The sequence below is a fragment of the Trachemys scripta genome, chromosome 5 (genome assembly GCF_013100865.1).
Source record: "Trachemys scripta elegans isolate TJP31775 chromosome 5, CAS_Tse_1.0, whole genome shotgun sequence".
NCBI lineage: Eukaryota > Metazoa > Chordata > Testudines > Emydidae > Trachemys > Trachemys scripta.
The window spans coordinates 59,952,341-59,967,299 of record NC_048302.1 but is presented as its reverse complement, the minus strand read 5'-3'; the positions used below and the strand labels follow the sequence as shown (position 1 = coordinate 59,967,299).

The window sequence follows — 14,959 nt, the reverse complement described above, 5'->3', positions numbered from 1 at the left end:
AATTCCTCCAGCACATGTGAAACACAGGAACTCAGAATTTGAGTCTGAGCCACTGGATGCTAAGAAACATGCTGGTTTGAGTAGCATGAGAGCTGGTTCTATGTCATTCCCTTCCCTCCTGCTATTCCTCTCTCTCCCTCTTCCCTCCTCTGCACCCTCCCCTTCCCTCTGTAAGAGGCATTTTGGGGGGGTGGGAAGAAAAACAAAAGCATGGGTATCAAACTATTAAAGCCAGCAAGGTCATAAGGGTGCAGTGGTTCAAAATTAAAATCCCAACATAAAAATGGCCATACTGGGTCAGACCAATGGTCCATCTAGCCTAGTATCCTGTCTTCCAACAAAATGCCAGGTGCTTCAAAGGGAATGAACAGAACAGGTAATCATCAAGTGATCCATTCCGTGTCACCAATTTCCAGCTTCTGGCAAACACAGGTAACCTAACAATCTTGGCAACCTAACCAGTGTGCTATGTTCTCACTCTCCTTTTGATGATTTGGAGAATAACAGATACAGAAGATTCCTCAGAAATAAGAGAGCAAAGGAAAAAGGACAAACAATGTATATAATATTGTACACATTCCCATCTTCCTATAATGGATACTGCAAGTCTTCAGGAATCATGAGTAAGAAAAGAGGAATTAAGGCTTTTACGTCCTCAATGCAGGACTTTCTTGCCAATACAGAGCTGCTTGGTGAAGGCAAAAAGCAGATCATCAGGTGAGTATATCACTAGTTTTATTGGGTCACTTGTATTATACAGGGGGTTTCTAACACCATTTCTGTTTTATGTAATATACAATTTGCTGGCAAAACCTAAGCAAGAGTTTTGTTTCTTATATCCTTTTGGGATACATTGAAACGAAATCTACAGTTTACCCCCTCCGACTCCCCCTACACACAATTAGATCTTACTTAAGGAAATCTTTCCTCTGTTTAAAATAGAACAGATTGCATGTTCTCATAATGGCAATATTATGCCATCAATATTCTAACAGATCCCCCATTGACTGCAATAGGGAGTCTGCTAAAAAATTGATGGCACAATAATGGCCCACTGTAGGTATGTTTATAATTAAACTGTTTCTTCCTTGTGTTCAGCTAAATCTTTGTTCAACTCCTAAACATGAGAGACAAAAATACTGTAGTTCAACTAATCTCTGGTCAGCAGAATGCATTGTTTATTGTGGTAAGGTTTGTTTCAGTCTGAAAAAATCTACTGTACCTGTTCAGACACTAAACCAAACACTGGATTAACAGATGAAAGATCTGTAGATCAGTAATTCTGAAGATGCTGTAAAAATCATTTGCCATGGTTAAAATGAGAGAGCATCAGAACACAAAACAGTATATGTGCTACTGAAACCCTGTAAGAATAACAGCTACATGATAAATAGGAAGTAGGGCCAGAGACTGCAGGACTACAAGGTTATGCAAAATAAATAAATACATAAATAAATAATAAAAAAACAACAAGAATTTGTGAAAGAATCATATCACCACCAGTTTGACCTTCAGACCTTTATCAAGGTTTACTGAGTAAAATGAAAATTTTCTGAAATACTGGCAAATGAACCTTAAAACCCACTGAATAGCTGACCATCTGTCTTAGAAAAATCCCCGTGTCATTTAAATTCAGTCATTTTTGAGTTGTGCATGACAAGAAAACAACCTTAACATTTGAAAGGTGTAATTATTTTACCTTTCCATATTATAAAAATGAGTGAATGGATTTGGCCTTCCAAAAATAAAATCACCATTGGGCTGAGAATGAGCATGGAAAATTTCAGCAGAAAAGGAGAACTTTTTTCCGGAGAGTCATGACCATTTGAAGTCGGGGATAATTATTTAAGTTATAACAATGTATGAGATAAGAAAGTATTTAAAAAAGAAAAGCTAGTAGCAATTATTGTCTGTGTTTTAAGTGCTGGATGAGCATTAAGGACTAGATTGTGCAACTCGTTCATGTTGGTGAGCATTCATTTACACAGGTGATCCCATTGTGTTCAATGGGGCAGTTTGCATAAGGCTCACCATCACGAGTAATAGGTGCACAACACGACATTCCCATATTTTCTTAATTATAAAGACTCTTAATTACTTATTCAAAACTTTTAATAGATGTTAATTGTTTATCCAAGGGACTCTAAGCACATTTTTAAAAAAATTATAAAATAACAGGGGGACAAATTTTTCCTCACTTATACAGGTGTAATCCCATTGATTCAAATGTGAATACCAAAAATCAAGTATGTAAAACTTAAGTATCAAAAATTAAGCATGCAAAATACAGTGAGCCATTTAGTTGATAGTGTTTTGGAGGCAAGATGAGGCTAAGATTATGAATTGAATGAAATTGTGAGGAGCTTTCTTGGGCTCTTCTGTTTTAATTTATTGGTTGGCTGTATTTACTGGTCATCATGGGGTTAACTGGGTTACCAGGGTATTATGGGATGGGACCATGCTCAGCCACCATATTACATCCCCTTTTGGTAGGGGAAGTTTTCCCCCCCATTCAGTGTTGCTATGCAGTTGAATAAAGCAGCAAGCTCCCAGCCTGCAGTACTGTGAGTAGAATTTGTTTTTGTCGCACTCACTGGTCCCTTAAAAGTGGCTGAGGTAAGTTATCTCCATTTGGTTATTTGATGCTGCTGGTTGGCAGATTTAATATATTTGTATATCGGTATTTAATGCTGTTATCTATCCATCTGAAGCCTTATATGGCCCCTCGTTACCATACTAGCTGAGCACCTCAGAATCTTTTAATGTATTTATTCTCAGAATATCCCTGTGAAGTAGTGAACTGCTGGGCAGTTACCGGTGTTATTGCTTCTGTCTGGGTGTAGTGGTTTTGTTTGTATTGTTGTTAAATAGAAATAAAGACAAATGTCTCAGGCATGCGCTTTTTGGAATACATATTTGAGTCTGTTTCCAAAGCTGTGGCATTTCATGTATACAATAACAATGTAACATTATCCCCTTTAAAATCCTCTGATTTTGAATGGCTGAATTATTCCACACCTTCCTAATAGTTTGCTTAACCAATAATAGAGAAAACAGGAATATCTAGCCCAGGAAATTATAAGAAAAGCAAAAAGCTAATACCTCCTCTGGCTGTCTTTATACTGGGAATTCTATGGGGTGGTTGATTTTTTGATTCTATGATGTGACTGAACACATCCTGCAGCTTACTGCGGATTTAGGGTGCTGAACATCTCACCCTTACAAAATAAGTCTTTCGGACAGAGTCTAACAAGAATAGAAAATAACAGATCATGAATGACAGTTATTGTAACATGAATGGAAAATGGTGCCATCATCTCTCATTCTCATTACAGTGTTAAAGCTGGGTTGTTGTATTTCTTCTTTAAATGCAATACCAGGGCCCACATGCTATTCTGTTTCATGCTGCAATGCACACAAATCAATATTCAGTATATTTCACTTGGCAAATCTGTTGCAAAGACAGTATTCAGCTTCTGTGGTGACCAGCCACAGTGGGAGTAACCTTATGAACATCAATCGGTTTTGCAAGCAATTTGCAGAGGTCTTTACTCCCTAAATCAGAACTTACCTCTGTATGACAGCCAGGTTGCTAATTCATGAGGCAATTGGAGCCAGCCAGTATATTCTCTCCTAAATTGTGAACAGTAAAGTAAAAAAATTATGCAAGCCTAGAGAGTTTTCCTGTGGTGTGTACAGTATTACAGGATCTATACAACAAAATCTAGTAGGGTGATTAACTGCCCTTGGTCCCAATTTGCAAACCAAACTAGACATCCAGTATTTTAAACATTTCTTTTTATTGTTTTTCAGTCAATGTTTAGTGTTCAATAATTATATGAGCAGTATGGGCCAGATAAGAAATTAACCCAGGATGGGTGAAGTAGGAGCCAAAATCCCATTGTTGGGCACAGTCCCTGCTCATGGTGCTCTAATGAGTATTAGTTGCCTGAAAGGGGGAGGGTAAGGGAAGGATTATGCTTTCACTCTCCTGTAACAGGGTGTCAGTGGGCCCCTCTATCTTCTGCCACTTCTGTGCCCACAAACCAGCCAGAGGCCTTTGCTTTGGTGCAATCAGCCAGGCCCTTTATTTACAGTACAAATTCCCACCACCTTGTAGCTACAGACAGCATCAGGCTTGCAGCCAGCAGGGGAAAGCAGCCTATAACTCCTCTTTTCTTTTTCCCTCTGGGAGAGGGCCCCAGTCTGTACCTAACACAACAGGGTACTATCCTCACCTGCTTCCATTTAAAGCTGCCTCACACTTCTAGGGGCACCTGGGCCACCGGGCACTATCTCCTGTCCCCATAGATACACTCCAGGGCCATCCATGCACCTGGAATTATCCAGTGCAGTTTTATCAGCCCCCTCTGGATGAGTGAGCAGGCTGAAGCGCTATCCACCAGGCCCTATGGGGTCTCCTGCCCGCGCTCACTGGGATGGTGGACAGCCTCTTCCTCCTTGTCCGTCCCCCAGCATTAATCTAGCCACAAAATTCAGCCCACCCATATTCCATATCTGGGCAGTCCCCCTTTTTATGTCCTGACCTCCCACACTGCCGACAAACAATTATACTGGCTCTACTGGGAGCTCCTTGGGTTTCTCCTTCCTATCAGGGCCTTTCCCAGGAAGGGGTTCCCTCAGCTTCTTCCCAACTCTCTGTCTTTATAGGGTCGGCCCTCCCTTGGGAAATGTCTTTCTCTGTGTACTCCTCGGTCAACTTGATAGCTGCATACTTGGCTGATGTCACCTGACCCAGACTCAGATGTTCTCAGGGAGGCCCCATAGCAATTGTTTTAGGAGAAGGGTCTCCATTATCTCCTCCACCGTTTGCGTCTCAGGTCTCAGCCAGTGGGTGGCCTCAGGGCTGGCTCCAGCTTTTTTGCCACCCCAAGCGGTGAAGCAAAAAAAAAATAAAAAAATAAAAAAAGTTGCGATCAGCGGCACTTCGGCGGTAGCTCTACCGTGCTGCTTCATTCTTCGGCGGCAATTCGGCGGCGGGTCCTTCCCTCCCGCCCTGGCCAGAAGAGGAGAGCAGGCTCCAGCTCCCCCTGGCTCCCTTCCTGCCAGCCTTTATGTAGCCCCTGGCTACCGAGGCCGGCAGCCGTTCCCTATTTGCCACTTACGGCTGGGCTTACTCAACCAGCTCCAATTCCCCTTTCCTGATTGGAGCTGGCGTGACAGAGGTCTGGCTCAGGGTTTCCTAGCTAGCACCCTGTTACACCTTCATATCAATCAATGTAGTTAGCCAAGGAGATATCAGGGGCATGCTACACTCTCCAAGAGTAAAAGAGCTACTAGTTTGGCACTTGCATCTCAGAAGCTGAATGACGAAGGACTTCTAGACAGAACTTTTCCTGGGCCCTCAAGCTGGATAGCAGCCCACCATACCTCTTTCAGCTTTTCGGTAGGCACCAAGGGAAGAATCTCTGCCTATACAGAGAAGAAATCTCCTGGAAAATTGCATGCCTCATTCCAAGCAAAAAATAATGTTCATGAAACATTAATGCTAAGAGATAGGGCATTCAGAATCCAGAAACAGAGTTATTTGTGGCTGCAATCTAAACCTTGGTAATGCCCCCTTGTCCTTATGCCTTAAAAATTATCCTTCATTCGTGTAACTTACCATTCAACATCATATGAAAGGCTTGATATTCAGTAGGTAGACAGGCATGCAATTACAGTTCCCAATTCACATGTCTATATGTCTACATGTCATTGAAAATGCAGGTTTTGTACATGTGTACATTCTTTTTAAAAAATGTAGAGACCCAAATAAAATTCTCCCTTTAATATTATTTTTAAAGTATACTAGATTATGTATTAAACTAGTAACATTTCTATCTTTAGTAGAGGCAAAAGGTGTGATCCTAGGAACTACTGCACAATAAACCTTACTAGAATACCAGGTAAATTATTTCAAATGATAATTAACATAGAATTGCAAAACACCTACATAGGATGAACACAATACAATAAAGGCACATGAACATGGCTTCAATAAAGTAAAATCATACTTCTCTAATGTACTAGAATTCTATGACCACATCAGCAAAATTGTGAAAGACAGAAAATCAGGTGGTATAATGGGCTAGATCAGAGGTTCCCAAACTTATTTGGCCTACCGCCCCCTTTTCAGAAAAAAAATTACTCAGCGTCCCCCTGGAAATCTACCTTCTTTAAGTGAACAAACAGAAAGATGCAGTGACAAATTTGTGTTCTTTTATGTATCTATATTTCTACCTACGTCCTACAATATAGTAAAGAAAGATGTGTTATTAGAATATCGCCCACGACATCAGGTATACAGTGGTTTTTGCATAAGATGGCAAAAGACAACCAAACTAAAATACTAATGAAACTAATAAACTGGGTTTTGTTCTTTGCTCAGCATTAGATATATGTATTTGATATTAAATTGTCAAATATCAAACTAAATTTATCAAGAAATAATTAATTAAAAATAATCAATATGCAATTAAAAATCAGTTAATAGTTTTAATTTAGTTTGCCCTTATTTAAATAATTGTTCCTTATTAACACACACCTTATTTACCAATTAACACAGATGATTCGATAGATATAAATAAATGTTAATAGCTAATTTTTTTTTAAATTTCATTCCTGTTTTCGTTAATATTGTAATAAAAAATATGACAAATATATTGACTGTACACTTCAAATAGTACTGTACTGACACAAGCCTGCTACGATTTTATTATTAGTAAGCACTAGAGACACAGAAACGTACGGTAGATATGTAAGAAAATGTATAAAAATACTCACGTGTAAATTGCTGTTTTATTGAAACAACAATAATACAATTTGCTTTGTATGTGATCCGTAATCCGTAAAGATCGAAGGTATTGAATATGAATAAAAAATTTTAAATACTTATTGCACTATTGTTAACTGCTTTTTACACAATTAAGAAACAATCTAAATTAGATTTCATACATGTCGCCTATTTATAGTATCGTATTGTAAACAAGTCATTACACGCACATATTCCTGCCGATGCATGCTGGACTTCCCGACAATGCGCGACACGCTCGCCTGCCAACACTTGCTTGTTAAGAGTTGTTGGCGGACTTGACACCTGATTGGTTATAATTTGTGAATTTATTTGGAAAATAAAGTAATCACTACAACTTTAACTCTATGTTACACAACAGATGAAACATGTACGAACGGTTTTTCAAAATTTTCTTATATTCTTTCTTTATGCTTCCACCGCCTCCTTATTTTTATTCAACGCCCCCCAATTGCACCCGAGGCTACTACTGCCCCCCTGGATCGTTCCAGCCCCCCCCAGGGGGCGGTATCGCCCACTTTGGGAACCTCTGGGCTAGATTCTGATTCATGTTATCTGGTAGGGCAAAGAAACTGTAAAGCTTTCCTAACTGGGCAACTGAAGCAGAGGTGAATCACCTTTGTCTGAACTCAGTGGGAAGTAAAATGTCACGATGGCAAAAGAACACCATTTCTTCATGTAGAAAGACCATCAAAGATGTCAGGATTAATTTAAAATGGGCTATTAGAAAAACTATCCGTGCAGGGAAAATTGATAGCCATGTAATACTATCATGTTCCAAAATGTAAGTGTTGTGAGAAGCATTCTTTTTTAATGTTAACCAGATTCGGTAGCCTTTACTCATGTTAAATTTACTCACCTGTCTATTCCCATTGATTTCCATAGTCTACTGCACAAATAGATTCTACTCGGTGTGAATAAGAGATGCAGAATCTAGTTCTATGTGTATTTTTGGGCCTGGTGTAATAAAGAAGATAATCAAGATGGCAAAACTTGAAAGTGACCACATATAGTTAATTCACCGTGTTTACTAATTCTGTGACTAACACACAAATATTTGTTAAATGTTTCAGTTCAATAGATAAACTTTCTGGTAACACATTGTAAAGATGAAATAGTTAAATGTCCAAGAAATATAATAAACTTCTGCCTAGCTGGGAATAATTGTATATTTTGAGCATCTTGAATATATGTGTCAGCTGAAGGAGCTGTTCTTTAATGTATGGTGTGTGGTTATGGTTTTGATTAAACTAAATCAAACACAATACTGAACAGACACAGCAGTGGTACGTTTTGTTTGCAAAACAAAGGTCCTTGGTACAAAACATTTATCCACAAATTGCATTGAAAGGGCTCTTTTTTGTTTTTTTGCTGTCATAGGGCCAAATTCTGTCTTCAGATGCATGCATATGGCTACCACTGAAGTCAGTATATGTGAAGTCATCGGGAGACTTGTGCTCATGCTAGCATTTGGTGTGAACTCTTTAATTTTTTTAAAATTTAATTTTTTCTGTTTTAACAAATGGTTAACTTTGAGGAATCACATGAAATTGATAGAGCTACTCACATGCTTAACTTTAAGCATGTGCATAAATGCTTCTCTAGATCAGGATCAGAGTGCCTAGCATGTTGCCAGATTGAATCCATACTTATGTGCATCCCTTGAAGCATTAACTTGGCTGCTAGTCAGAAAGATGCCAGTATCAGAATGGTTACAGTAGTTTGGAAAATATAGATTTGTAGCACATGTCAGTGTTTTACAATATGAATTACAAAGTAAAATTAAAGAGGTCATAACAATTTATACTGATGTACAGGCAAAATTAATTGTTGCATTATAGTTTTATGCAACAGTGATCAAGTTGCAGGGTATTTCCTGGAAATTAATGACTGGCTCATGGCCCAAGCCTATTGAAACTTTACAATGGAAAAAAAAGTAAGGGTATAGATTTTTTAATACTCAGTTATCTGAGCGCGTACTCTACAGTGTTGCTAGAAAATTAAAGCTGTGTATATGAGACAGTCAGGCTGTTGGTGTGAAGATTCACACAATCAGGTTTGGGTAGGGGAAAGGAAGATGGCTTCCCTCTGATATTGCCCATACTGGAGACAGAATACCTGCCTTCATGAACCAAAGTACTGCTCATCTTTAGCAACTGGCAAATTTTTAGATCATAGAAATTAGATTGTAAAAGCCTAAATGACCTGCCAGTGCAGGATTTTAGGGAGTGATCCTAAACATACTAATTTCCAAGCCTCATGCTTACTAATATAAGGAGGTCTGGGAGATGCAGACCTTAACCCTGGCCTGTTTTTATTCCCAATTACATATCTAAATGAAATAATGTATTTGCATATGCAAAATTGCTCCTTCAATCCTTTGTATTTGTAAAATTGCCGACCCAAACACAGAGGCTCAGATAAGGCTAGGCTGAAAAGAAGAGCCTAAAAGTGCAGTTCAGTTATACATTGAACTTACATATAGACTATTAAAAAGTAAACTCAAATCTCACACTCATCATATTATCAACTATGTTTATTGAAAGTTTTTAACGTAATTCTATTTCTGCTTTTCATAAATGAGATTAATTTTGTAAACCAATCATGGACTCATGTATGGTGACATTCAGATATCCCCTCAAAGCCAGAAATGTTGCATACAGGTGTCCCACACTAGGGCTGAGGAGTGAAATCTACCTGCAACCCAGGGGCAGGCTGTGTGTCTGACTTTTACCCAACAAAGACAAGTACAGGAGAAGAAGCACTGAATTTTTTATGATGCATTGAGGTATTAAATGCCTTCAGTGTGAGTTGAGGACACTCAACAATATGTAGAAGGTGCTCAGCACCAGGAGGATTTCAAGGTTTATATTTCTGTACTTGCTTGTGTTGTGCGAACCCTCCCTCTATCTATCCTATGGCAAACTTACTTCCTAATTTTCTGAGGTGCTGAGTGCCTCTCTAGCCATTCCATGCAGATCAGTGGGACGTCCTCCAGTAAATGTCAAAAGAGCCATGGGCTACATTGTCAAACTTATCCATTTCTTCTTTGCAGTATGGATGGCAGGATGTTTCTAGGGACATTTCCTTAGGATATTGCATAATAAAATTTTATTCTCAGATTTGGTGATAATCATCATTATGTATCATTATTGATTCATTATTTATCAATTACTGAAAAAAAAATTATTGGCCCACAATTAGCCAGTCGGGCTTTATTAAATGATCAGTGAACTTTACTGGTCATTAGGAAAAGGAATGGTTCTCTCACAGTCATTTCAAAGTACTCTGTGGGAAAGAAGTTCTTATAGAAATTTTAAGCCAAGTAAAACAGAGGGGGAGGGGGAGAAACGTTGCTTTCTTTGTACTGAAAAACTGGATCACAAGTTTTCTTATATGGGAAATCTTCAAAGGGTCAAACTTCTAAAATTCTTATAGTCTGATTGTTTAGCAGATACCTAAAAATAACACCAGCTTTATGGCTTAAAGTGACTATTTCTTCTATTCTGCAGTTCTACGTGAATTTGGGAAATTTGATACAGATTACAAGACTAAAACAAAGAAAATGCTTGTCCATTAATATCCGTGCATGATTTGATATTTTTAAGGTAAGACCTAAGAAATAACCCAGTATACTTACCAATTTCTGCTTCTGCAGTGTTGTAGCTGTGTCATGTCGGTTCCAAGATATTAGAGAGACAAGGTGGGTGAGGTAATATCTTTTATTGGACAAACTTCTGTTGGTGAGAGAGACTAGCTTTCAAACTACATAGAGCTCTTCCTCAGACTTGAGAGAGGCAATCAGAGTGTCACAGCTAAATACAAAGTCAAACAGATAGTTTAGCACAGAGGTTCTCAAACTATGGTCTGTGGAGCCAAGCAGGCGTGGCTCCACTAATTAGGTGCTTGGACCCTGGAGAAGACGCACATATAAGGTGAGATGGTGGCCTTGGGGGGAATAAGGGGTAATTGGGAGGGGGCAGTGGGGTGAGAAGAGGGGATGGGGGGGATTTGGGACATGCAGGGCTGCAGTGGCCAGAGAAAGAGGCAACTTTCCACAGCTCGAGGACTGCGGCTGCCAGGGAGAGGCGTCCCTCCTTCCCAGCCCCAGCTCAGGGGCTGCTGTGATGAGGGAGAGAGGGCACATCCATCGCATTAGAAAGGTAAGACTACTGATATTAAAATATGAGTTGTGTGCTTTTATTTGTAGAACAAAAAATTGTTATTTTGTTATTGTTATAGTGCTTTTATCCAAAGCGCTTTACAATAGTTAGCTAATGGTACAGACAACATTTGGAAAGATCATTAAGTGGTCCACCGAGACCCTCAGCAATTTTCAAGTGGTCTGCAAAAAAAAGAGTTTGAGAACCACTGGTTTAGCATAAGTGGTTTAGCATAAGGGAATTGTGTGTGACTACATGGAAAAACTGTTATAATGATCCTGGAGTTCACATTTGTTGCTGGAGTGGTGAAATCTAATTATAGAACACACCACTAGTTTGGGGTGGCTGCCCTTTTTTTACAGTCTGCCCTGAGGTAGGCACTCTCAGTCATGAGCCACTCCAGACAGCATGACAGGGATTACAAATCTCGTTGATGTAAATGGGATTTCAAGGCACTCAGTGCTTTACAGAACTGGTTCTTTGCAGTGTAAATAATATAGTCTTATATTTTTTTTTCTCTCAAAGAAATTTTGTTCTGTTAGCAACACGCTGATCAATTTAACCAATAATAAAGGATAAAAGAGAAACTATGAAAAGTAATAAAACCTCCATGAGCTCCTCTATAGCCAGTTAGGCTTGCTGCTTTGGCAGTGGCACTTAATGTATCAAGTCTCAACTAGATGAAAGACTTTATTTCAGCCTATCAACTCCTGAGACAATTGTGCTTGTTTGGGACAGTGCGGAGCATAAAGCCTAAGATGACGCACATGAAAACTGGGGACAAAACATTCTTGATACAGGGAATCTGGCTATAGAATGAACTTCCAGAAGAGATTAGGTGAGTCCAGAGTCTGGCCATCTTTCAGAAATGCTGAAAAACCTTCCTCTCGAAAAAGCCTTTCCACCAGAAGAATGTCCCTCACAAAAGACCCTTTCAACTACACAAACACTCACCCAACTGAAAATAAAACGAAATAAATGAAGAAAAATGTGCTAAAGTGAGGGATGGGGGGGGGCAGAGCCGGTGCTACCATTTAGGCCAACTAGGCGGTTGCCTAGGGCGCCAAGATTTGGGGGTACCAAAAAGCGGCGCCCCCAATTTTTTTTTGACCCCATCTCCCCACATCCCTGAGCCCAGCCCCTGTGAGCCGGGCACCCCAGAGCCCAGCTCCCCACCCAGGCTGGGCAACAGCAGCACCACCTCCAGGCAGCGACAGCCCATTGGTACCCACCATCACCCAGCAACAGCCCATTATGTAATTGCAAATGTATACATACATTATTTAAAAACATTAAAAGTTGTAATGGTATTTAGTGTATTTTCAAATTATTACAAATTAATTTTTAAATGTATTTCACTAGTTATTTTTTTACACTTCCAAATACATGTTACTATAGTATTGCAACTTTTTTTTATGGAAGGGGCCCCAGAAATTGCTTTGTCCCAGGCCCCCTGAATCCTCTGGGCGGGCCTGGAACATGACATTGCTCACAGCATTGACTTGGAGGAACTTGTTTCTAAATTTGCTAAACTTAAAGCGCGGAAACATAAATTCTAAATTATAACATGTTACTCTGTGACCGTGTATTGTGTATAATGTATGTGATTTATTTGCGAGAGGGGCGCAAAGTGGAAGTTTCGCCTAGGGCGCAAAATATCCTTGCACCGGCCCCGGGGGGTAGGGGGGGAAGGGGCAGTGTACAATCCTAAAATAGGTAGGTATGTCCTTCAGTTTTAGATTCCAAGTGGTATCCAGGATGCTGGCTCACGTGTGTGATGTGGGCCTTTCTGTAAACTAGACTTTCAACGAATTTAACATAACTGAGATGACAAGGAAAGTTTATGGCTAAGCTATATTTTTACCCAGATTCTCTGGTTTATCTGAGCTAACCACACCCCTTCCTCTGTGTCATGTCCCCTATGCTTAGGGCTTTGAGAGGAGTGACACAGAGCCACTATACACTAACTCTCTACCACACAAAGATTGCCTTTTTGAAAGGGGGCTCCCAGGATAGCTAGTTACTGATGGTCATGTCACCAGAGCAGCCCAGTCTGGCCCATTGAATTTATGGATGAAGAAGTCCAGCATTCCTTTGATCACGAGGACCCTAGTGGAAATTCAATTACAATTTTCAAAAAATTTCAACATTTTTATTTAAAAATGTCAGTTTTTAGTTCCAGTTAGAACTAGGTTTTCAAACAAATCCTCTGGTCTTCTGGTTCCTGTGGCTACATGTCTCTTGGTAGAAACCAAGACAGATCTCTAGAAATAACTAGAGACCAACTGAATGATTCTAAAGGAGTCTGTTGGATTCCCAGTGGAGGCTAAAATACCTTTCTTTTACTGAAAATCTGAATAATTGAAATATCTTGCTCAAATGAAGTAGGTCTCTTCTTTCTGCAATGTAGGGATGAGGAATGGAAAGTAATTTATTTAATGAAACCCTTAAAAAAACCATCTAACATCTCACCCTCACTCAAAATGATTCTCCCTAGCTGTGCTGTTGATCTGCTACATGAATCCTCTATTTCAATTGCCTTACAGTCCCAAGGCAAAACCTGACTCAAATAGTGCTGTGAGGAAAACAGGACACTAAGAGTGGCATTAAACAATGTAGGCATAGATTACCTTGGTTTTGTGGAAAGAAGTGACTACAAATTACCATAGGAATTATTATTTAAGTAGAGAGATTAAACACTTCTTATCATGAAGAGCACTGAATAAAAATAGTGATGTTATGGAATCGCATACAAATTGCATTCTATGGAATTTTGCTGCATATGCTGTGGCATATGATGATCCTATTAATAGCCTAGTTGAAAGGCACCAGATAATGAACAGAACCTACTGCATCTAGTAGGTTAAAGGAAAATAATCTTTATAAAAACAAAACATAGTACATGTTATTAATATCCATGTTTTCTCCACTGTAGCTGAATGTTTTAGGTGCTGTTATTTCAGTGTTTATTTTACCATAAAAGGAACTTGAAACCGCAAGAGTAGAGAACATACATCAATAGCAACAAGTGAATTAGATACAGAAACCAAACTTTGACTTGGAGTCAATGAACTCCAAGGAGTAGCCTCTGCTTATTCTGGGTCTAAATCTAGCCCAAATCTTGAGCTTTGAATCTCAACCATGGCATGAAACATACCATAATAGTCAACTTCAACAATTAATTAGATTCAGGGAGCCATATGTTGCATGGACTTTGATGGGGTTGTACAGAGTGTATGTCAATATAGAATTTGGCATAAGAAATTTCTATGTGTCAGTTGGGAATGTAAAATAATTGTTGTTTTAATTAGAGAAGACCATTGATTGCAACTATTATGACTTATTCAAGTTTAAAAGTTACTGATGAGTACTGAGGAAAGGTTCTCACAATAATTAGACTTTTTATAATAGAAATGACTAAAGAGAGAACAGTGGAGCATTTTAATTTCCCTACAGTTATTTTTGAATAATCAGACAGATAACGAAAGTAAGCAGACATATCTGATAAGCAAATAGTATGCATCTTTAAAGGCAAGAATATAAACCTATCCAATGTATTTCTACAGCTTGTGTGATTGCTCCACCCCTAAAGCTGGAATCAAGAGGAGCCACCTTAGCCCAGGATGGGAGTGGAGCACCAAGTTAGAGGGTGCTGGTACATGGCCAAGAATGTCCCCGTGGGAGTGGGTGAGGAGCTTGGGGTCAATTGCTGGTGAGCTATGGGGTGACTGGGGAATGTTGAGGGGGTTGCAGGGGAAGGGCAGAGGGGAGAGTGGGGGTGAGGAGTGGGGAGTTGAGGTGTTGGGGGGACTGCAGTGAATGGGATGTATGTCAAGGCTCTTGAAGATGCGGGTGGGAGCTGCCAGGATAAGTGGGGGCTGGTGGAGGGTTGTTGAATTGTACGCGGATTAGATGAAGCATTTGGGTGTCTGTGTGGGGTGAGGTGGGGAGAGAGGAATTCTGGGTCTGCATAGGGTGGCGG

General features: G+C 39.6%; 1 long non-coding RNA gene across 1 annotated transcript; it reads left to right on the top strand.

Moving 5' to 3' along the window:
• The first annotated feature begins 2,552 nt into the window (after positions 1–2,552).
• Positions 2,553–14,683, top strand: LOC117878437. The gene is made up of 3 exons (XR_004645978.1): positions 2,553–2,616; positions 10,327–10,422; positions 14,544–14,683. It is a non-coding gene; the product is annotated as an uncharacterized LOC117878437 (long non-coding RNA).
• Positions 14,684–14,959: the final 276 nt, after the last annotated feature.